The following is a 24,579-nucleotide window of genomic DNA, read 5'->3' on the forward strand; positions in this document are numbered from 1 at the left end:
ATGGACTTATCAGTGTAGGACTTTGAACTAGGTGAATTCTCCAGCTTGAGGAATATCGTGATTGTATTGCTGTTGTTATTGTATCTTATTAGTCTGGTTACAGTGCTCCAGTTTTCTCACATAGGGCTGCTTGTGGAAGGTGAGGAGTGAGTAGATTGTTAGGCGAGATTTCTGGACGGGTGGCCTGTGGGTAAAATTGTAAGATTTGTGGAATCTCTAGCCTGGGCTTAGTGCATCTCCATATCAACAGGTGTTTCCAACGGGTGCAGAGAGGTAGTCCATCTCCATACAATGGGTAGTTACAGGGGAACTAGGGCATATCTGGACTGGAGAGGTTGTGTGGCAACCCTTTTTGCAGCCGGGTCATGAAAGACATGGGTGAGTAGACATGGACAGATGCTTGTAAGCAATATATGAGTTTCTCCCACTTTATTTCTACCTTTGACTGATTTTGGTTTCAAAGGTTTTTTGCCCTAGACTAAGAAAATATCTCCCCCTGAGAGTTGGAGTCAGATTGTTCCAGAAAGTTCCTAATGGAAAAACTCTTGGCTCACTTGTACACAGTTAGGCACCTTGGACAAACCTGGGCACAGCACTCATATGATCTGGATGGAGAGGTGGACAGGCATGCTACCCCAAACCAACACATGGTAGTAATGGCTCAGTGTGTGGTGGAGATCCTATTCCTGAGGATACCCTGAGTCATTGGCTTGGCTGTGGGCCCATCTCCCTGCAGAATGGATTTGATTTCCCTAAGATGCAGTGATATTACTTGAATAGGTTAACTGTTTCTGGGGACAAAAATGATCGTTGTGCTTCCTTAAGAGAAACCCAAGAAGGAGAGTTAGAGAAAATAGGTCCTGTGATTAGACTTTCACTGTGGGCAGGGTTCATGCCCTGGTGGGAGTCCAGGTGTGCTCCAGGTGGGAGAGGTATGTATGAGCTCTAACTCTGTGCCAGACCGATGATTGGTTGTTTCATTTCGTGATTCTATAATCCCTAAATCTACAAAATGTCAAATTTATTGGTTCTGTTCCAGGTCAAAGTTAAGAAATGGTATATCTAATAAGCTATTATATTTAACCTCTGGAGAAAAAAGAAATTTTTTTGTGATACCAAAATACATTTACAGACCAGCAGCTGAGAATCAAATGTCCTATCACAGAAATTGATTTTAGTGCTATATCAGTTTAGACAAACAAGTTAAGGGAAGGAAATTCACAGCTCTGTTGAGGTTGAAACTTGCAAGGTCAACATCCCTTTTAAAATAAGGGCCCTACCCTTGCTTCAGGGGCCATCACTTTTCTTTCTAATAAGTTTGCATATGTTTAATGAAAAATAGTTATGAAATCTGGACCTAATCCATGTTCATTCTACCCCCAGTTATTTCAGATTCCTTCATGGATGTGTATTTCTTACAAAGGCTGTCTGAGAATTCACACTTTGCTACCGTTTCGATCTCAAACAGTTTGGTGTGAAAGCACAGCTATGCATTCTCTCCTTGGTTTCATGCAGGTAATAAAACAAGAGGCTGGTGAAGTAGGCATCAGGCCTGTTCCATGTAGTCTGCAAAGCTGAATGTCATTTGTATCTGGCTCATTCTATACTGTTTGCCAACCCCTGAGTTATCCTGTCCCTTGCTTTGGCCTAACCTTTATGTCATTAACTCCCTGAGCTGGCTGGCCTGTAAACAATCAGCACAAACAGACATTTGTAAAGAACCATTTATTCATCTAAGATGTTCATTCATTATTATCATCTTCCCACTTTTTGACCCCTTTTATCACAGAGGAAATTACTAAAGATTTCACAGAATTGGTATCCCACTCAGAGTGAGTACTCCATCATTCTTATTGTTTGTTTGCGCTAGGACACTTTTGACAGTATTAAGGTCCTTTTGGTCAGTCACAGCTCTCCATATATTTGCATCCATGCAGGCAGCTCTACGCCAGGTTCCCATTGTACAACATTCTTCTCCAAAACAAACTCTCCGTGAGGGCCTTCAGCTTTTGATGGCAAAAGGGCCAAGTACACGGTGGTCTCTGCTCCTTCCTTTGGGCTTTTCAAGGCCTCGGGTCCCCCTATGTCGGTTCTGACCCATCCGGGACAGCAGGAATTCAGGAGTATCTTGTCCCCTGTCCTCTGCTCACTCAGTTTCCGGGCCAGGATTCTGGACAGGACTGTGAGGCCGACCTTTGACACTGCATAGGGAACCAATTTCATAGAAGGTCAGCCCTCCTTCAAGTGCACTCCATTCTTTGTATCTTCCACAAACTTGTTCATGAGCCCCACCAGCTCCTCCTCTGTGATGGTCTCACTTGTAAACTTCTGCTGCAGTTCCAGGCTGCAGGTTTTAGAGCTACCAAGCTCAGTGTGCTAGAGAGATTCACCACTCTGCCTAAAATTCAACAGATACGAGTAAGTAGAAAGGCGTGCACAAGAATGATAAATACCAAATATGTCTGGGGTTTGTTCTTTGCAAGATCATTACTAGCTGCTGTGAGAATTAATGAGGACTGCCTGTGAGAGTAAAGGACATGATGCCATCTTGAAACCTGCCACAAGTGTCACTTTAAGATGTCAGGAAGTGTTCTCATGGGAGGGCAGTGCCCACAAGGTCCAGAAGAAAATGAAAATGTGTATAATGAACATGCTAAGGGTTGTAAGGAGGTGCTTTTTGCATTCATGAGAAGACAGCTTTGTTCCCCCTAAGTCAGCTTGGGTCCACCTGTGCACCTTACAGTCACAGGGTCCGTGCTCTGTGAACAGGTGTCTCCTGACCAAGAAAGAGCCGATGGGTTTAGTGATGGCGGTTCCAAGGTGAATGCACAGCACGTGGTTTGGAAGGAGGCTGCTGTGCTCCAACCAGGGTAAACAACACAGCTCAGTGGGCTGAATGGCATGCTTTTCTGTCTAGTTTTATGAACTTGTGAGTTGTGACTAAGGGCCCAATAATATGGTCCTGGTGTGGGGCAGTGGAAACGTGAACATTTAAAGGGATGCTTGAAAAAGGAATGGCCTGCTGCCCCATGCTGCCACATGATGAGGCTTGAGCACATCGTGCCAAATTAAAGAGGCCAATTGCAAAGAACATATTATATGATTCTACTTATATGGGATGTCCAGACCAAGAAAGCTTGACACAGAATGCAGAATAGTGCCTGCTTAGGGAATGTGGGAAAAGATGGTGAATGGTTAAAGGGCCCAGGATTTCTTTTTGGGGCATTGCAGTGCTGTAATCTTGAATGTGGTGATGTTTCCACAACTGAGCATGAATATTAAGCATCAGTGAGTTGTAGCGTTAAGTTGGTGAAGTGCATGGTATGAGAATTATATCTCAAAAAGCTGTTAAAAGTGTAAAGCCATTACATGTTTCTCACTAATAATTTTGGAAAATATACTAGGTATTCAAAGATGAATTTATATTAACATTTATGAAAATTGGTTTATAATGCTCATATTCAAATCGATATGTAAAATATTATAAGAATGTCATGAGAGCATACTACCAAATAGAGACAAAGGAGCCTGGAAAGCTGTCTCTCTGCTGTGCACACTCAGGGAAGGCTGTCACCAACAGAGAATGGGGATCCCCATCCCACTGAAGGAGTTGTGGGGCAAAAAAAGAGAAAAAATGATAATCCATGGCAATATGATCCACAGTAAATAATCTGTAGAGACACTTAAAGGGAATGACATAAAGTTTTATTTACTGCCAAAAATCTTCTAAGATGAATAATTTAGAACCAGGTTGATATTTGTGACCTCCCTTTCCCATAGATCATGTAAATTGTAAGAATCAATTGAATCTATGTGTCAAATGTAGAACCCACCACTTAGAGGTCCTACTAGAATATATGTCATTTTCTAAAATACTGCTTAGCCACTCATAAAAAAATAATACATGTGTCTTGACTTCAAATTGCAAAATACTAGAGGGGATGTAGGGAAATAAAGCAGCAGGGAGTCAGCCAGAGCTGGTGACTGGAAGAGGAGAATGCAGTTGCAATCACACAGTCACACCAATTTCCCCCATGCCTTTAGTCTAGGCAGGAGATGGAGAAACTCTAGCAACTCTCTCTGGACTGTTTATACTGTATAGAGTAGGGATGACCTCTTCTCTATTCGGTATCATCCATCCCAGGAGGTCTAAACCAGCTGTGAAAACACTTGTCTGTGTGCACTGGGGAAGCCTGAACAGGGAGGCCACAGGGTTTGTGGTAAATTCCTGGATGTGCGGCTGCATCCAGGTCTGTCTTCCCCTAAGCTTTTCACCCCACTGGTCATGCTCCCAAGAAGGACAGGGGAGCCTTCTGGGGGCATCCCCACACAGCTGGGTGAGACTGTGGACCCTTGTGGTCTGACACCTCAGGACAGGAAACACACACAGAAGCTGGAAGCACTTGCTGAAGGTTACACAGCAGGAGTTGGATGCAGACATTTATTTCTCTGCAGTGTGCTCATGGCTGCCACAGGGCATTTCCTAGACACTCTACTGGCCTGAGCAGAGCCAATCCTCCATGAAGGGCTATAGGACGTCCAGGCATTATTTTACTACTGTGTGTGTGTATGTGTGTGTGTGTGTGTGTGTGTGTGTGTGTGTGTGTGTGTGTGTGAAGCAGTTGCCCTTTAATAGTCACTCTGATGGAGGCAAAAGCATGACACCAATTTAAAAAGAACCACTTCTCTGGTGGTGCTAATACTTGATTCACGCCATCCATTTTATCAGATCAATAAAGCTATTTTAGGGAAGCCATGTTTTCCGTCTAAAGGGTAAGTAAATGGAAACACCGTGGCCCCAAATCGGTTGAGGCCTTCCATGGACTGACCCTCTGGACTGGCTGGGTGAAGTTTCACCTGACAAATGAGACTCTTGGCATAAGAGATTTGAGGACCTTGGAATACTTGGAAGAGCAATCAGGCTGGAGACCACACGTCCAAGTCTGCATCTGGCTGTGCACGTGACCTTGAGACTCCTTCAGACCCCATGTCTTTTTCTGGACAGTATATAAAATACCCAGCCTGCTGCATCAGGATATATCCACCCACCCATCCGTCTAAACACAAATTGTCAGAAGTGGAAGAGAGCTTTAGCAATGTGATTTTCATCCCAGCTTCCTGCTGTGAATTTTTCAGACCACAGGAAGTTGAGAAGCAGCCCTTCTCAAACTGAATTTGGTTACAGTTTCCTCAAAGGAGTACTTGGTAAGTGTAGCCCTAAGAAGACCATTTATGTCCTCCTAGATGTCTTTAAGTTAATATCTGATGCACAAGAGTGTTAGGATTTCAATATAGGTATTACTCAAACATATAATTCCTTATATTTTTAAAATACATGTATAATATAATTCAAGGAGAATAGGACAAACTGCCTAACATTGTTCTTCAAATTCAGAATGACGGCAAGTTTATGTGAACCGGGAGGATATTGCTGGATTGGTTAAGCTCTGTCATGGGTACCTGGACATTGTAAACTCTTGTATTTTATGAGGTGAGTTATTTAAGAATACCTTTTGTTTAAAAAAAGAAATAATAAAAAGAAATTCACATGTATTCTTCCTCAGTGATCTTGAAGGTCACCAATCTCACCCCCTTCCTCTTTTGCCAAGAAAACCCAGATGGAACAGTGCTCTTCTGGAAAGTCTCTACTGCGGAAACCCTTCAGGACTTTGCTTTGCACTCTTTTATCTGGTGTGGGGGGGAGGGCAGTATTTGCTTTTGGTTTCCTAGCTGGGATTTCTCCCAGACTCTTTAGTGAAAATGAGCTAATAAAGTCAGGATTCCATTAACAATGTGGCTGCCTTTCCCCTGAAATGATGGCAGAACTCTCCTACTTCAAAAGATTACAAAACCTTGGTCTAATGCACAGAATATTGCATGAGTTTCCATTTCCACTATCTCCCGCTTTAGAGAGGGACTGTTGATCCTTTCATTTAAGGCTGATTTGGCAGGTCAGGAGTGCCATCTGTCCTCCACCTGAGACAAGGACAGTGCCTGCAACAACTCGCACAGGGCAGGTAAATAAAACACGTAAAAGAATTGGCCAGAAGTCCTTAGTATGCATTTTAACAGGAATACACATAGGATGTGTGGTTGTGGCGTAAGGAATGCCACCCTGCTCCCAGGTGCTGGGGTGAATGTAAGAGTCAGGGTGCCATTCAAAAGAGCTGCATTTTGAGGCCTGACTGAGCTAAATCATGAAGATACAGTAGAACTTTCCCGGGGGACAGTACAGGGAACTGGGAAGAACTCAGAACAGACTGTATATGCATATTGTCAATTCCAAGCCAGAGCTTTAATCTTTCTCAAAGTATCTGCACGTCTTATTTGGTGTGTTGAGTGGGTGGTGTTTCCCCATCCCATCCCACACCTTGGAGTGGGTGGTGCAGGAGGTCACCTCCAAAGTAACATGATAGTCTGTTTTGCACAGTCTATTAGTCCTGGTAAAGGAGAAGTAACACAGGCCGGGACAAAGGCAAGTCAGATGAGAGAGAGACCTACAAGCCATGCTGAGGGCCTGGACTTTGCTCCTAAAGCACTTTATGGAGGGAGTAAGCATTCAGAGTACAGAGAATGCTCAGGAAGGAGTGGCCTCAATAGGAGGGTCCCTTATTGGGGTTCCAATTGCCTCAAATGACATCTGAGCATCTGTTGTAGGGCTGGGGGCAGAGGCCTGGGGAGAAACTCAGGTGGATAATACCTGGGGTCTGGTTAATGATAGTAGGAGGTGGTTATGGTGAGCTCTAGCATCCGAGGGGGTGGATTAAGTCAGAGTCCAAAAGGTTTGGGTAAGGGTGAGTGTACTTTGAAATGTATTATGTAAGGAGGACTCTAGGGGAGGGATGTGCGTCAGGACAATATTGACTGACAGTAACAGATAATTGAGTGTCACGAGCTCTGGATGTGTTCTAGGCAGCTGACAGGGTTTTGGAAGGCCTAATAAATTGGGGTGGAGAAGGCTCTGTTTGCTGGAATAAGATCACACTAGAGACAGGCGGGGAGGGCAGAGGGCAGGAAGCCATGCTCAGGGACCTGCAGGCGTGAGGGGCAGGGAGCAAGTGAAGGGCCTGTCGGGACAGCTGGACTGAAGAGTTGAAGAAGAGAAAGAGGCGGTTGTGCCACGGAGAGAAGCACCGATGGCCACTGACAAGTGTGTAGTCGTGGGAGAGGGGCCCCTGGCCCTGAGGAGACACACCCCGAGGACCAGTGTAGCAGAGCAGGGAGAGGGGGCCGTGCTGGGGACGAGGTCAGGGACAGCGGGGCCTGATCCTGCCAGAGACGCTCCATTGGGGCTGCTCACCAGACTCACCTTGGGGTCTCACTAGAGGCAGCAGCTCCGTGCAGACATCTCGGGTACCAAAAAGGTTGGTTTTCATGGCCATTTGTGCTTGAAAATGCAATCTTGTGGGATCATCTGTTCTTCCAGGAGCAAGAAAACAGAGTCCTAAATAGTAGCCATGTGGGATAATTCTGCAGAAAGATAGACTATTTTCTTGCCTGTGAAATGTGGTCAATTGTACGTAACATTTGAGTTCTGATAATGGTATTGTGTCAAGGTCAGTTTCCTGGCTCTTTAAAGCTACGAAGTGTGTAAGTTGGCACCATTAGAGAAGGCTATGAGAAGTGTGCAGGATGGGATCTCTGTGTGTCATTCTTCTCAATTTCTTGTTTATTTTGAAGTGAGTTAAAAATTTACTAAACTGCTCCCCAGTCCCATTAACAGAAACTAGACATGTGGAGGAGGCCCTAAGAGTCTGCTTTATGATAATACAAAGATCCTTTGCCTGAAAGCCTTGTATATCTTGGAGGATTTGAATGCCCCTGATGCCCGAAGTGTGATGTCTTTCCCTAGGGAGCCCGTCTGGTTTCTGCAGGACATACAGGCCCCACAGTGGCTCAGGAGAATCCCCAGCCCACCCTGGCTGGACACCCTCACAGAGGGGTCCCTTTCCAGCACCCATCCCTTCGTTACCATTGAAGCCTATCCCCGCATTGTTGACCAGCACGTCGAGGCCCCCGTACTCCTTGAGCAGGAAGTCCCGCAGGGCCCGGATGCTCTGCCGGTTGCAGATGTCCAGCAGGAGGAAGCGCGGGCTCAGGCCCTCGGCCTGCAGCTGCTGCACGGCCGCATGACCCTGTGCTGCGTGCAGCGCCGTGAGCACCACGTCCCCCGAGAACTGCTGGCACAGGCTGCGTACAATGGCCAAGCCAATGCCCCTGTTGGCCCCAGTAACCAGCACCACTCGGCTGTAGGATGACATGGCTGGGCTGTGTGGGGATGATGGTGTTGAAGGCAGACGGGCCTGCTAGCTGAGGGCATCGAGGCTGCAAAGGCCTGGCACAGTCCAGAGAACCTGCTCTGTAATGGTTTCTGGGAACCAGCGTTGTGATTCAGAGAGGGAAGACCCACCTGTGACCCTCCCTCCAGGAGGAGCCAAGTATCCTGGAAGGATTCGTCCTGCCCCCCGGTCGGCCTCTCCAGGTGAGGCCCCCTGGGCCCAGCAGGACACAGCACTCACGTGATCCCACTTCAGAGCCAGTAACACATTCTGGGTGAAGAGGTGCGCTTCCCCAAAGCAGCACAGGTTGGCGAGGGCTCAGTAGGAGGTGAGAGTCAGGGCAGGGGAGGGACACTGCTTTGGGAGGACCCCTGGAGAGCGGGAGCAGAGTGATGGCTGGGTCGGGCCCATCCCCCTGCAGAGTGGGTTTGCTTGCTCTTCCCCAAGAGGCAGTGAGGTGACTTGGGCCCAGGAAGCGGTTCTGAGGACAGTGAGCCCCGCGCTTCCTTAGGAAGAGAGAAACTCAGGAGACAGGATTAGGGACACTGGGTCCTGTGATGGGACGGGTGCTGTGCACGGGGCTGGTCCCCCAGTGTGAGCCCAGGTGCCCCCAGGTGGCAAGGAATGTGTATGAGCTCTCCCTGGGTACTTAGGTTTTGTTTGGAATGTGTCATTTTTCATGGTTACATAATCACTAGGTTTGCGAAAAGTCCTGCCTTTTCGTTTTCTCACGGGTCCAACTTAATAAGTGTTACGTTTACTTCGGTGTCATTTTTAGTTAATTAAGGTGAATAAACCATGCTTGTGGGATGAGAATACATTTGCATCCTAGGAGTTGAAGTGATCAGGTATTGATCTAGAGAAAAATGTTCCTCCGTGGCAATTCAGAAAAATAAATTCCAGGGAAGGACCTTCACAGTCGGGTGCAGGTGGCACTGGGAAGGTAACCTCTCCTTTACAGTAAGGCCTTGCCCTTATCTTTTGGGGACCATCCCTTTAAATTCCCAAACGCCTGACATTCACTGGTGAAGAGTAAAAATAATCCTGAGAGCAGAGGCGTCTTTTAGTCTCTTTTTGGGTGCTTCTGTGAAGGAGGGCAGTGGGGTGCCCTCCCCGAGGCCCAGAGGCGCCGGACTTGGTGGGGGGCAGGGAGCAGCTCCTTGTCACTGCCCTGCTGTGTTAGGGCCACTCCCAGGCTCTCACGTTATCACTCACTTTCCCTTCCCGTGTGCTTCCAATGTTTGCATCTGTGTCCCTGCACTTAATCTTCACTGCACTCCTACGACCATCCTGACCATTTTCCTGTGTCCTTTTTTGTTGAAATATAGTTTGATAAACGATATGGGTTTCAAAAATACAACATAGTTATCCAACTATAATCCATGCTATTAAATGCTCACCCAACTAGTGTAGTTACTATCTGACAACATAGAAAGATTTTACAAAACTACTGACTGTATCCCTGTGCTGTGTTCTCTTTCTTTCCCATGACTAACCTAAATATGATTTGGATTTTGCGCTTCTTTATCCCCTTCATCTATTTCACCCACTTATCTCAGTCTCTTCCCCATGGTAACCACCTGTCACTTCCCAGTGTCTCTAAGTCTTTTTCTGTTTTTTTTCATTTGTTTCATTTTGTTCATCGTTTCCCATGTATGTAAAATCATAGGTTATTTGTGTTTCTCAGCTGGCTGATATAACTTAGCACAATACCGTCTAGGTCAATCCATGTAGTTGCAAATGGCAAGAATTCCTTCTTTTTATTGCTGAGTAATATTCCATTGTGTCTATGCACCACCTCTTCTTTATCCACTACCTGCTGATGGACACTTTGGTTCCTTCCATAACTAAGGTACTGTGAATAATACAGCATGAAATATAAGGGTGCATGTATCTTTTCAAGTCAGGGTGTTTGTTTTTTTCCTGGTATATTCCTAGATCTGCAATTGCAGAGTCTTTGGTGTTTCTAATTGTAGTTTTTGGATAAACCTCTGAACTGCTTCCCATAGAGCTGGACCCATTTACAGTCCGACCAACATCAAGGAGGGTTCCCTTTTCTCCACATTTTCACCAACACTTGTTATTTCTTGTCTTTTGGACAGCGGCCATTCTGACTCATGTGAGATGATCTCACTGTGGTTTTGATTTGTATTTCCCTGATGATTAGTGATATGGAACACATTTTTATGTGCCTGTTGGCTATGTATGTATTCTTTGGAAAAGTGTCCTTTCAGGATCTCTGCCAATTTTTTCTATTGGGTTATATGTTATTTATGGTGTTGTATCATATCAGTTCATTATTTATTTTTTGTATTGGCCCCTTATCAGGTTTATAATTTGGGCATATATATTCTTTTTTTTTAATATATGCTTTTTATTATTTTTATTTTGGTATCATTAATCTACAATTACATGAAGAAAATTATGTTTACTAGGCTGCCCCCTTCACAAAGTCCCCCCCACATACCCCTTCATAGTCACTGTTCATCAGCATAGTAAGATGCTGTAAAAATCACTACTTGTCTTCCCTGTGTTGTACAGCCCTCCCAGTGCCCCCACACACCATATATGCTAATTGTAATGCCCCCTTTCTTTTTCCCTGCCCTTGTCCCTCCCTTCCCACCCATCCTCCCCAGTCCCTTTCCCTTTGGTAACTATTAGTCCATTCTTCGGTTCTGTGGTTCTGCTGCTGTTTTGAACCTTCATTTTTCCTTTGTTCTTATACTCCACATATGAGTGAAATTACTTGGTACTTGTCTTTCTCTGCCTGGCTTATTTCACTGAGCATAATACCCTCTAGCTCCATCCATGTGGTTGCAAATGGTAGGATCTGTTTTTTTTTATGGCTGAGTAATATTCCATTGTGTATATATACCACATCTTCTTTATCCATTCATCTACTGATGGACATTTAGGTTGCTTCCATATCTTGGCTATTGAAAATAGTGCAGCGATAAACATAGGGGTGCATCTGTCTTTTGAAACTGGAGTGCTGCATCCTTAGGGTAAATTCCTAGGAGTGGAATTCCTGGGTCAAATGGTATTTCTATTTTGAGCATTCTGAGGAACCTCCATACTGCTTTCCACAATGGTTGAACTAATTTACATTCCCACCAGCAGTGTAGGAGGGTTCTCCACAACCTCGCCAACGTTTGTTGTTGATTGTCTTTTCAATGATGGCGATCCATACTGGTTTGAGGTGATATCTCATTGTGGTTTTAATTTGCATTTCTCTGATAACAAGCGATGTGGAGCATCTTTTCATGTGTCTGTTGGCCATCTGAATTTCTTCTTTAGAGAACTGTCTTTTCAGCTCCTCTGCCCATTTTTTAATTGGATTATTTGCTTTTTGTTTGTTGAGGTGTGTGAGCTCTTTATATATTTTGGATGTCAGCCCTTCATTGGATCTGTCATTTATGAATATATTCTCCCACACTGTAGGATACCTTTTTGTTCTATTGATGGTGTGCTTTGCTGTACAGAAGCTTTTTAGCTTGATATAGTCCTACTTGGTCATTTTTGCTTTTGTTTCCCTTGCCTGGGGAGATATGTTCATGAAGAAGTCACTCATGTTTATGTCCATGAGATTTTTGCCTATGTTTTTTTCAAGAGTTTTATGGTTACATTCAGGTCTTTGATCCATTTTGAATTTACTTTTGTGTATGGAGTTAGACAGTGATCCAGCTTCATTCTCTTACATGTAGGTGTCCAGTTTTGCCAGCACCATCTGTTGAAGAGACTGTCATTTCCCCATTGTATGTCCACGGCTCCTTTATTGTATATTAATTGGCCATATATGTTTGGGTTAATATCTGGAGTCTCTATTCTGTTCCACTGGTCTGTGGCTCTGTTCTTGTGCCAGTACCAAATTGTCTTGATTACTGTGGCTTTGTAGTAGAGCTTGAAGTTGGGGAGTGAGATCCCCCCCCACTGTATTCTTCTTTCTCAGGATTGCTTTGGCTATTTGGGGTCTTGGTGGTTCCATGTGAATTTCTGAACTATTTGTTCCAGTTCATTGAGGAATGCTGTTGGTAATTTGATAGGGATTGCATCAAATCTATATATTGCTTTGGGCAGGATGGCCATTTTGATGATATTAATTCTTCCTAGCCAGGAGCATGGGATGAGTTTCCATTTGTTAGTGTCCTCTTAAATTTCTGTTAGGAGTGTCTTATAGTTTTCAGGGTATAGGTCTTTCACTTCCTTGGTTAGGTTTATTCCTAGGTATTTTATTCTTTTTGATTGTACTGTGAATGGAATTGTTTTCCTGATTTCTCTTTCTATTAGTTCATTGTTGGTGTATAGGAAAGCCACGTGTGTTAATTTTGTATCCTGCAACTTTGCTGAATTTCGATATTAGTTCTAGTAGTTTTGCAATGGAGTCTTTAGGGTTTTTTAATGTACAATATCATGTCATCTGCAAATAGTGACAGTTTGACTTCTTTTTTACCAATCTGGATTCCTTGTATTTCTTTGTTTTGTCTGATTGCCGTGGCTAGGACCTCCAGTACTATGTTGAATAACAGTGGGGAGAGTGGTCATCCCTGTCTTGTTCCTGATCTCAGAGGAAATGCCTTTAGCTTCTTGCTGTTCAGTATAATGCTGGCTGTGGGTTTATCATATATGGCCTTTATTATGTTGAGGTACTTGCCCTCTATGCCCATTTTGTTGAGAGTTTTTATCATGAATGGTTGTTGAATTTTGTCCAATGCTTTTTCAACATCTATGGAGATGATCATGTGGTTTTTGTCCTTCTTTTTGTTGATGTGGTGGATGATGTTGATGGATTTTTGGATGTTGTACCATCCTTACATCCCTGGCATGAATCCCAGTTGGTCATGGTGTATGATCCTTTTGATGTATTTTTTAATTCGGTTTGCTAATGTTTTGTTGAGTATTTTTGCATCTACGTTCATCAGGGATATTGGTCGGTAGTTTTCTTTTTTGGTGGGGTCTTTGCCTGGTTTTGGTATTAGGGTGATGTTGGCTTCATAGAATGGGTTTGGGAGTATTCCCTCCTCTTCTATTTTTTGGAAAACTTTATGGAGAATGGGTACTATGTCTTCTCTGTCTGATAAAATTCTGAGGTAAATCCATCTGGCCTGTGGGTTTTGTTCTTGGGTAGTTTTTTGATTACTGAATCAATTTCGTTGCTGATAATCGGTCTGTTTAGATTTTCTGTTTCTTTCTGGGTCAGTCTTGGAAGGTTGTATTTTTCTATGAAGTTGTCCATTTCTCCTGGGTTTTCCAGCTTATTAACATATAGGTTTTCATAGTATTCTCTAATAATTCTTTGTATTTCTGTGGGGTCCGTCGTGATTTTTCCTTTCTCATTTCTGATTCTGTTGATGTGTGTTGACTTTATTTTTCTCTTAATAAGTCTGGTTAGAGGCTTAACTATTTTGTTTATTTTCTTGAAGAACCAGCTCTTGGTTTCATTGATTTTTTCTATTGTTTTATTCTTCTCAATTTTATTTATTTCTTCTCTGATCTTTATTATGTCCCTCCTTCTGCTGACCTTAGGCCTCATTTGTTCTTCTTTTTCCAGTTTTGATAATTGTGACATTAGACTATTCATTTGGAATTGTTCTTCCTTCTTTATTTATGTCCTGATTGGTATATACTTTCCTCTTAAGACTGCTTTTGCTGCGTCCCACAGAAGTTGGGGCTTTGTGTTGTTGTTGTCATTTGTTTCCATATATTGCTGGATTTCCATTTTAATTTGGTAGTTGATCCATTGATTATTTAGGAGCATGTTGTTAAGTCTCCATGTGTTTGTAGGCCTTTTTGCTTTCTTTGTACAATTAATTTCTAGTTTTATATCTTTGTGGTCTGAAAAATTGGTTGGTAGGATATCAATCTTTCGGAATTTACTGAGGCTCTTTTTGTGGCCTAGTATGTGGTCTATTCTGGAGAATGTTCCATGTGCACTTGAGAAGAATGTGTATCCTGTTGCTTTTGGATGTAGAGTTCTATATGTGTCTATTAGGTCCATCTGTTCTAGTGTGTTGTTCAGTGCCTTTGTGTCCTTACTTATTTTCTGTCTGGGGGATCTGTCCTTTGGAGTGAGTGGTGTGTTAAAGTCTCCCAAAACGAATACATTGCATTCTATTTCCTCCTTTAATTCTGTTAGTATTTGCTTTACATATATTGGTGCGCCTGTATTGGGTGCATATATGTTTATAATGGTTATGTCCTCTTGTTGGACTGAGCACTTTATCATTATGTAATGTCCTTATTTATCTCTTGTTACTTTCTTTGTTTTGAAGTCTATTTTGTCTGATACTAGTATTGCAACATCTGCTTTTTTCTCCCTATTGTTTGCATGAAATATCTTTTTCCATCCCTTGACTTTTAATCTGTGCATGTCTTTGGGTTTAGGTGAGTCTCTTGCAAGCAGCATATAGATGGGTCTTGCTTTTTTGTCCATTCTATTACTCTGTGTCTTTTGATTGGTGCATTCAGTCCATTTACATTTAGGGTGATTATTGAAAGATAGGTACTTATTGCCATTGTAGGATTTAGATTCATGGTTACCAAAGGTTCAAGGTTAGCTTCTTTACTACCTTACTGTCTAACTTAACTCACTTATTGAGCTATTATAAATGCAGCCTGGTAATTATTTCTCTCCCTTTTTATTCTTCCTCCTCCATTCTTCATATGTTGGGTGTTTTGTTCTGTGCTCTTTTTAGGAGTGCTTCCATCTAGAGCAGTCCCTCTAAAATACCCTGTAGAGGTGGTTTGTGGGAGGCAAATTCCCTCAACTTTTGCTTGTCTGGGAATTGTTTAATCCCTCCTTCATATTTAAATAATAATCTTTGTGGATACAGTATCCTTGGTTCAAGGTCCTTCTGTTTCACTGCATTAAATATATCATGCCATTCTCTTCTGGCCTGTAAGGTTTCTCTTGAGAAGTCTGATGATAGCCTGATGGGTTTTTCTTTCTAGGTGACCTTTTTTCTCTCTCTTGCTGCCTTTAATACTCTGTCCTTGTCCTTGATCTTTGCCATTTTAATTATTATGTGTCTTGGTGTTGTCCTCTTTGGGTTCTTTCTGTTGGGAGTTCTGTGTACTTCCGTAGTCTGAGCAACTATTTCCTCCCCCATTTTGTGGAAATTCTCAGCAATTATTTCTTCAAAGACACTTTCTATCCCTTTTTCTCTCTCTTCTTCCTCTGGTACTGCTATAATGAGGATATTGTTCCTTTTGGATTGGTCACACAGTTCTCTTAATATTGTTTCATTCCTGGATATCCTTTTATCTCTCTCTGCATCAGCTTCTATGCATTCCTGTTCTCTGGTTTCTCTTCCATCAATGGCCTCTTGCATCTTATCCATTCTGCTTATAAATCCTTCCAGAGTTTGTTTCACTTCTGTAATCTCTTTCCCGGCGTCTGTAATCTCCCTCTGGACTTCATCCCTTAGCTCTTGTATATCTCTCTGCATCTCCGTCAGCATGTTTATGATTTTTATTTTGAATTCTTTTTCAGGAAGACTGGTTAGGTCTATCTCCTTTTCAGATGTTGTCTCTGTGATTTTTGTCTGTCTTAGATTCTGCCTTTTCATGGCGATAGAGATAGTTTGTGGAGCTGGGGCGAGTGATGGCTGGGAGAACTTCCCTTCGTGTTGGTTCGTGGCCTTCCTCTCCTGGGAGAACAGCAACCTCTAGTGGCTTGTGCTGGGCAGCTGCGTGCAGACGGGGCCTCTGATTCCTGCCTGGCTTCTATGGAGTTTAGCTCCACAGTTGCTGTGGCTGTGGCCTGCCTTGGGCTGCCGCTCCGATATGGCGGAGCCGCTTCGGAGGGGAAATGCCTGAGAGGTTGTTTATCTCTGTGAGGGGCTTCTGAACCGCCCTGCTGCACAGGGGTTTAGGGTGCCCAGAGTTCCCCCGGATTCCCAGCGGTGTCCCGGGATGCTTCTGTCCAGCTGTGGGGTCCCTGTCCCTTTAAGACTTTCAAAAAGCACTCATTTTTCTTTGTCCCTGGGGCACTGGCTGCAGGCACCCACTCACAGGTCTTACTGTCCTCTTCCCCTAGTTTCCAGCACCCCACACACACACTGTGTGTCTGTGCTCTGTTGCGGATGGCTAGGGCTGGGTGTTTAGCAGTCCTGGGCTCCCTCTCCCTCCCCGCTCTGACTCCTCTCCTCCTGCCGGGAGCTGGGGTGAGGGGCGCTCAGGTCCCACCGGGCTATGGCTTGTATCTTACCCCCTTTGCGAGGCTCTGGGTTCTCGCAGGTGTGGGTGTAGTCTGGCTGTTGTCCTGTGTCTTCTGGTCTGTCTTTTAGGGAGAGTTGTATTTGTTGTATTTTCAAAAATATATGTGTTTTTGGGAGGAGATTTCCGCTGCTCTACTCACGCTGTTATCTTGGCTCTGCCTTCCCATATATATTCTTATATAGTAGGTTGCCTTTTTGTTTTGTTGATGGTTCCCTTTGCTTTACAGAGCAGCTTGATGTAGACCCACTTGTTTAATTTTCCTTTAGTTTCCCTTACCCAGGGAAATATATCAGAAAAACGTTTCTCCTTTTGTTGTTTAAGAGATGCCTGCCTATGCTTTATACTAAGAGTGTTCTGGTTTTGTGTCTTATGTTTAGGTCTTTAATCCATTTTGAGTTGACTTTCATGTACGGTGTTAGACAGTGGTCCTGTTTCTTGTGCATAGAATTCTCCAATTTTTCCCAGATGATTTATTGAAGAGATGGAGTTTTCTCCATTGTATATTCTTGGTTCCATTCTCATATATTAATTGAATATATATGCTTGGGCTCTCTATTGTGTTCTGTTGATCTATGTGTCTGTTCTTGTGGTCGTATCATACAGTTTTAAGCAATGTAGCTTTGTAATGTAGCTTGAAATCTGGGACTCTGACAACCCCAGCTTTGTTCTTCTTTCTCAGTTTTGCTTTGGCCATTCAGAGCCTTCTGTATTTCCATATAATTTTTAGGATGATTTACTCTAGTTCATTGAAAACTGCCACTGGTACTTCCATAGGGATTGTACTGAATCTGTAAATTGCTTTGGGCAGGATGGCCATTTTGACAATGTTAATTCTTCCTATCCATGAGCAAGGGATAGCTTTCCATTTATTTGTGTTGTTTTCACTTTATTTCATCAGTGTCTTTATTTTTCAGAGTATAGGTCTTTCACCTCCTCAGTTAGGTTTTTTCCTAAACATTTTAGTCTTTCTGATGCAATTGCAAATGGAATTGTTCTCTTGATTTCATTCCACTAGTTCATAACTAATATACAGGAATGCAACCCAATTCTCTATATTATTTTGTATCTTGCAGCTTTACTAAATCCAAGTTCTAATAGTGTTTTGTTTAGGGTTTTCCATAAACAGAATCATGTCATTCACAAATAGTGACAGTTTTGCTTCCTTCTTACCAGTTTGGATGACTTTTATCTCTTTTTCTTGTGTGATTGCTATGGCTAGGAACTCCAGTACTTTCCTGAATAGAAGTGGTGACTGTGGGCATCCTTGTTTTGATGCTGATCTTAGAGAAAAAAGTTTTCAGTTTTTTTGTCATTCAGTATGATGTTAGCTGTGGGTTTGTTTTATATGGCCTTTATTATATTGAGGGCTGTCCCCTCTATACCTACTTTATTGAGTTTTTATCATGAATGGGTGAAGATTCAAATGCTTTTTCTTCAACTATTGAGATGATCATATGCGTTTTATGCTTCCTTTGTTGATGTGTTTTATCACATTGATTGATTTATGAGGCTTATACCATTCTTGCATCCCTGGAATAAATCCTGCTCGGCTGTAATGGGTAATAATTTGATGTATTTTTGAAATCAGTTTGGTAATATTTTGTTGAGGATTTTTGCATTCAGGTGTCTCAATGATATTGGTCTGGCATTTCCTTTTTTGGATTGCCATTTTCTGTTTTCTGTAGTAGTGTGATGCTGACCACTTAGAATTAGTTTGGAAGTATTCTCTCCTTTATTTTTTTCAAATCCTTTAAAAATGGTAAGTGTTAGCCCATGTTTATATATTTGGTAATATTCATCCAGGAAGCCACCTGATCTTTTTTTCTTGGCCATATTTTGATTACTATTGAATTCATTACTGGTTATATGTCTGTTCAGATTTACTATTTCTTTCTCCTTTAGTCTTGGAAGATTGTACATTTTGAGGCATTTGTCCATTTCTTCCATGTTATACAATTTATTGGCATATAATTTTTCAAGGACTTCTCTAATGATTCTTTCCATTTCCATGGTTTTGGTTGTGACTCTTCTTTTTTTGATTCTGATTTTGTTTATTTGTGTTCTCTCTCCTTTTTACAGTTTTTTGATAAGTCTGGCTATGGATTTGTCTATTTTTTAAATTTACTCAAAAAACCAGTGCTTGGTTTCATCGTTTTTATTTTCAGTTGTTTTCTTATTCTGTATTTTATTCATTTCTGCACTCATTGTCATTATGTCCCTCCATCTACTAACTTTGGCCTTTTATTGATTTCCTTTTTTCTTGGTCTTTTAATTGTGAGGTAATGTTGTTCATTTGTGATTATTCTTTTTTCTAGAGGTAGGCCTGTGTAGCCAGGTACTTCCCTGTTAGGAACACTTTTTTGCATTCCTAACATTTTTGGTTTTTCTGGTTTTTTTTGGTCTCTATATATTGTTCGATTTCCTCTTTGAGCTGTTCATTGATTCATTGGGTTTTTTGATGTATATTGTTTAACCTCAAGGCTTGTATTTTTCTGTTTTTTGTTCCAAGTAATTAATTGCAATTTTCATACCATTGTAGCCTCAAAAGATGCTTGATATAATCTCAATTTTTAAAAATCAATTGACACTTTTTTTGTGTCATAATATGTGATCTGTTTGGAGAATGTTTCATATACACTTGAGGAGAATGTGTATTCTGCTGCTTTGGGATGGAATGTTCCATATATGTGCATTAAGTCTTTCTGGTCTAATATCATTCAACATCACTGTTTCCTTATTTATTTTCTGTCTGGATGATCTATGCAGTGATGTATGTGTCCTGTTAAAAATTCCTAGCACTATTGTGTTGCTGTCTGTTTCTCTGTTTAGTTATGTTAGTATCTGTTTTATATATTTTAGTCTCCTATGTTAGGTGCATAGATATTTACAATTGTTACATACTCCTGTTTAACTGATCCCTTTATCATTCTGTAATGCCCTTCTTTATTTACTTTCTTTGTTTTGAATTCTACTTTGTCTGATAAAAGTATTGCTGCTCTTGCTCTATTCTTTTATTTGTTTGAAATCTTTTTCAATCCCTTCCCTTTTAGTCTATGTATGTCTTTATGTCTGAAATGAATCTCCTGTAGGCAGCATGTAGATGGGTCTTGTTTCTTTATCCATCTTGCACTGTATATCTTTTGATTTGCACATTTAATGCATTTAAATTACAAGCAATTGGTGATAGGTATGTACTTTTCATTTTATGATCTATTCTCTTATTTTTGTTTTTGGTTCTTCTCTTTCCTTTCTTCATTTTTATATTCTTCTCTTATGAGATTATGGTTTTCTTTAATGTTTTGATATATTAATTTCTTTGTCTTTTTGTATATCTATTATAAGTTTCAGGTTTGTGGTTACCATATGGTTGATATGTAGTTTCCTACACAGATAACATTTGATTTTAAGCTGATGGTTGCTCTATGTGAACACATTCTTAAAGGACTACATTTTTTACTCTTTTTCCTCATTTACCTTTTATGTACATGTTGTAGTAATTGGCTACATTTGTATGTTCTTTGATGAATATTGTATATAGTTGATCGTAGCACTTCTGTTTTTTGAACTTCCTGCTTGCTTTGTAAGTGGTTGGTCTACTGCCTTTACTTTAGATTTATTTTCACTGATGAAAAATATTTAGCCTTAAGAACTCCATCTAATGAAGTCCCTTTAACATTTTGTGCCAGTGAATTGTATTAATGTTCATTAATCTTAGAAACGTTTGGTCTCTCCTTCAAGTATAAATAATAACCTTACTGGGTAGAGTAGATATTTCCCTTTCAATATTTTGAATATTGCATACTACTCCCATCTGGCCTGTAAAATTTCTGAGAAGTCTGCTGATAGCCTTGTGGAATTTCCTTTACAGGGAACTATCTGCCTTTCTCTTGCTGATTTTAAGATTCTCTCTTTATCTTGAGTATTTGCCATTTGAATTACTCTGTGTCTTGGTGTTGTTCTCCTGTGGTTCATCGAGTTAGGGGCTCTTTGTGCTTCCAGGACCTGGGTCTCTATTTCCTTGACCCTGTAGGGTCAGCTCCTATGTCTTCCAATGTACATTCTACCCCTTTGCCCCTCATTCCTCCTTCTGGGGCTCCTTCTATGCAAATACTGTTTTATTTGGAGTTGTCATACAGCTCTGTTAGCATTTTCTCATGTTTAAAAATTCTTCTTTCTCTTTTCTTCAGCTTGTTTACTTGGCAGTGCTCAATCCTCCCACCCGCTGATGAGTACCACTGCTCCCTGCAGCCTGCTATTTGTATTTATTATTTGGTTATTCTGTTACTTCTTTTGTTCATTACTACTGTATTTGTTATTTTGGTGAATGTATTCTTCATCTCTCAGTGTTTCTATCTCTTTGTTGAAATTCTCCTTTACTCCCGAGTTGGTTTCCACATATTAGTGAGCGTCTTTATGCCCGTTACATTGGATTCTTTATGAAGAAGACTGCTTATCCCCATTTCCTAAGCCCTTTTCCTGGTGTTCTGTATTGGAACATACTCCTCTGCCTCCTCATGTTGTCTGAGTATCTGTGTTTCTTCCTTTGCATTAGATAGAAGGGCTGTGTGCCTCTTGGTCTGGAAAGTAATGGTTTTACAAAGTAGGCATTCTCTAGTGCCCAGAACCTCAAAACCCTGTGCTGCCAGAGCCTGGTTCTCCTCTCAGTAGCGGTTGCTTTTAGTCAGACGTGGGCAGAGCCCATCTTACTGCCCTATCTGCCAGTAATGGCTCATCCCATAGCTGGTCTCTGCTGCCTGTGTGCTGTGACTCACTGTGGGATTGCTGGGATTCACTGTGGGCATAGCTTTCTTCTGCCTTTAATCAGAAATGGTGGCCCTGTTGAGCTGAGCATGCCAGGTGGAGCAGGTTTACAAGGCCACACTGGGTGAGCCAGTGGAGCAGGTAGAGAGATTCAGAGCTGGCTGTGATAGGTCAGATCGGTTGGTCTTGGAAAGTGTTGCCTGCCTGCCCTTTCTTCTCTGGCAAGAGCTCCTTCCAAGCCAACCACGCTCACTGGTTTCTATGTTGTCTGTGGCTACCTTTCTGCTACAACATGATCTGAGTGCAACAAGACCATGTGGCTTATAAAGGTGGAAACACTTACTACATGACTCTTTTCATAATGTTCACTTATCTCTGAGTTGTACTTTCTCTTCTCTACCTAGCCTGGTATGGGTCTACTAGATACCTGACAGTTGGCTCATGAACAGTCCATATAAATGGACATATGTAAAAAAGTATTATTTCATCTCAGATCATCATTCATCAGTGGGATGTTTCTCCCTCTATCACAGAGTTATCACAACCCAGTCACAGAGAAGTAACCAGTGGAAGCAGTAGTCCATAGACAGAAATGCATTCCTTGTATTCTTTATTTTTTGGGTGGGGATATTTTGGATAGAGTCAAAATAATGTCATTTGGCCCAAATGCAGACATTCCACACACTTGGGCCAGTGAAGGGAAGTCTGATAGGAGTCCTTGCTCTACATTTTTCTCCTGACATACTGTCAGCCTCAGCATCTGAGGGAAAAGGGGCCAAATACACAAGGGTCCTCATCCTTCTCCTGTGCTCTGACTTCTGTCCATGCCCCCATGCCCATTCTCACCCACCCAGGAACCAGGCATTCTGAAGGATCTTGGCCCCTTTCTTGTATTCACTCAGCATCCAGGTATGGATTCTTGGTAGGACCGTGAGAACAAGGTTTGTCACTGCAGAGATGGTGATGTTCATATAAAGCCAGCCCTCCTTCATGTGCACTGTGTTCTTTGTATCTTCCACAAACTTGCTCGCAAGCCCTACCAGCTCCTCCTATGTGATGGTCTCACTCTTAAACAACTGCTCCACTTCTTGGCTGCACTGCTGAAGAGGTACCAAGCTCACCATGGCAGAGACATGCACCAGTGTTCCTAAAATTCAACACCTGTTGTTACGTAGAAAGCGTGCACAAGAATGATAAATACCAATGTCACTGGGGTTTTGTCCTTTGGAGAGGCAATAACCAGCTGCTGTGAGCTTTAGTGAAGACTGCCTTGTGCAGGAAGCACATGATACAATCCTGAAACTTGTGTTACCTATACTGTCTCAGATAATGAAGAATGCTTGAATGGGGAAAGCCATTCCCAGAACTTGCATAAGAAAATGAGAAGCGATTTTACAGAAACATACTAAGGGGAAAGTAAGGAGCTGCTCATTACCATGACTTGAGGATCTAATGACATGTAGGCAGTGCTCTCTGTACATGTGTGTGAAGACCAAGCGAGGGATGATTGGTTCACTGTCAGTTCTGAGATGAATGCAGTACATCTTGTTGGAAGGCTGCCAGCCTGCACAAGCAATGGGAAATCAAAGCAGCTCAGAGCACTGGATTGCATTCTCTTTTCTCTATGTTTGGGTTTTATCAACTTGTGAGCATTGTCTAATGGACTGATTACATCGTACTCAAGAGTGGCAGTGGAAAACAGGGTTAGTAAGGGACACTCTCCAAAGAAATGATGCAGTGAACCATGCAACACTGTGGATGAAGCTTGAAAGCATTTAAGTAAAGTGACTGTTTTCACCCAAGTATCAGCTATGGTGAAGGGGAGTTAACACGACCTGGGGGAAGACAGGTCACATGACAGAGAGACATACATACATGCTAAGATCTTGGACATGCACCAGAAGGAATTTTGGGAGAGAGTAGCATGCCGATGGTACAGAGAAGGCTCAGGAAGGAAAACACTTAAGAAGCTGGTCCCCTAGAAGGGTTTACAATTGTCCCAGGTGAGCATGTGTTGTAGAGCTCGGGTGGAGGGGGAGGCCTGTGGAGAAACTCTGGTGGACAGCTCCTGTGACCTGGTTAATGATAATAACAGGTATGTGTGTAAACTCCAGGGACTGGTGGTTGTATTAAGTCACATGCCAAATGGTTGGGGAAAGGATGAGTGTGTTTTGGAAATGAATTTCATGGGGTGTGTTCTGGGGATGGATGGCCATCAGGACGAGACTGACTGGCAGTAAGACATGTATGTGAGTCTGGAGTCTGGGAATGTTCTGGGCAGGTGACACATATTGTGGGTTCTAATAAATTGGGGTTGTGAAGGTTCCACTCTACTGAATATGCTCCCCCTGAGAAAGAGAGAAGGAGGAGAGAGGGCAAGAAGGCCCACTGAGAGATGCCGTGTGAGAGAGGCAGGGAGGAAGGAAAGGACCTGCTGGAGACCCTTGACTGAAGAGCGGGGAGTGGGAAAGAGGCAGTTGTGCTGGGGACAGAGCACTGATGGCCACTGACAAGTGTGTAGTCCTGAGGTGGGGCACTGGGACCTGAGGAGACAGAGACCGTGGGCTTAGACAGAGTAGGGTGAGGGCCTCGGGAAAAAGCCAGGCAAGATATTTACAGTCAAAGCAATGTAACAGTATAAAGTCCCTATCAAGACTCTGTGTTCAGCATTATGCAAATTCAAGGCCACACTAATTCTCTGGGGTAAAGATACCAGACTAGGAATATAGCCATCTTCAGTGAGATCAGTTAAAGGTCGAAATGCAAGGACCAACTTGGCCTGGAATGTTTGAATGTTCCACAAGGTTTCTCTGCATAACCCATGACTTCACTGTAAACAGCCCTGGCAAACAGACAACCCAGCCCACCTTGAGGGCAGGGCAGGTGGTACAAGTCCACACCCTAAGCCCTCAGTTCCCCCAAATCCTCAACTGCCTATAAATCCCCTAGACAGTGCACCAGCCCGGGCTCTCTTGTCCCCTCCTGGCTCATCCCAGGAGCTCTGTCTGTCCTCTCACTGTATCTCTCAATAAAAGTCTCCTTGGCTCTCCTCCCTTGGGTGTTTGCTAAGTTCATTCTTTGACTCTGCGAACAAGATCCATGGCATCTTCTTTTGGGGGCTCATCCAGGATAACTTCAGAGGTGAGTATCGGAATCCAAGCCTGCCTTTTCTTTCATTGTCCTTATAGAAGGAAGCCGTCTATGGCACACAGCATCAGGCATTCATCAGCCACTTAAATGGGACTAGCCCTGCTGCCAATCACAAAGTCTCGAGTGACAGGTTCCCCTGCGTCTCCCTCAGTGGGTCCCCCATCCCCCTTGG

At 42.6% G+C, this 24,579-nt stretch overlaps 1 pseudogene; it reads right to left on the minus strand.

The window, feature by feature from the left end:
* Nucleotides 1-598: 598 nt before the first annotated feature.
* Nucleotides 599-13,900, minus strand: LOC108383622 (carbonyl reductase [NADPH] 1-like; annotated as a pseudogene).
* Nucleotides 13,901-24,579: the final 10,679 nt, after the last annotated feature.

This window comes from Manis javanica, chromosome 3, assembly GCF_040802235.1.
Source record: "Manis javanica isolate MJ-LG chromosome 3, MJ_LKY, whole genome shotgun sequence".
In the NCBI taxonomy this organism is placed as follows: domain Eukaryota; kingdom Metazoa; phylum Chordata; class Mammalia; order Pholidota; family Manidae; genus Manis; species Manis javanica.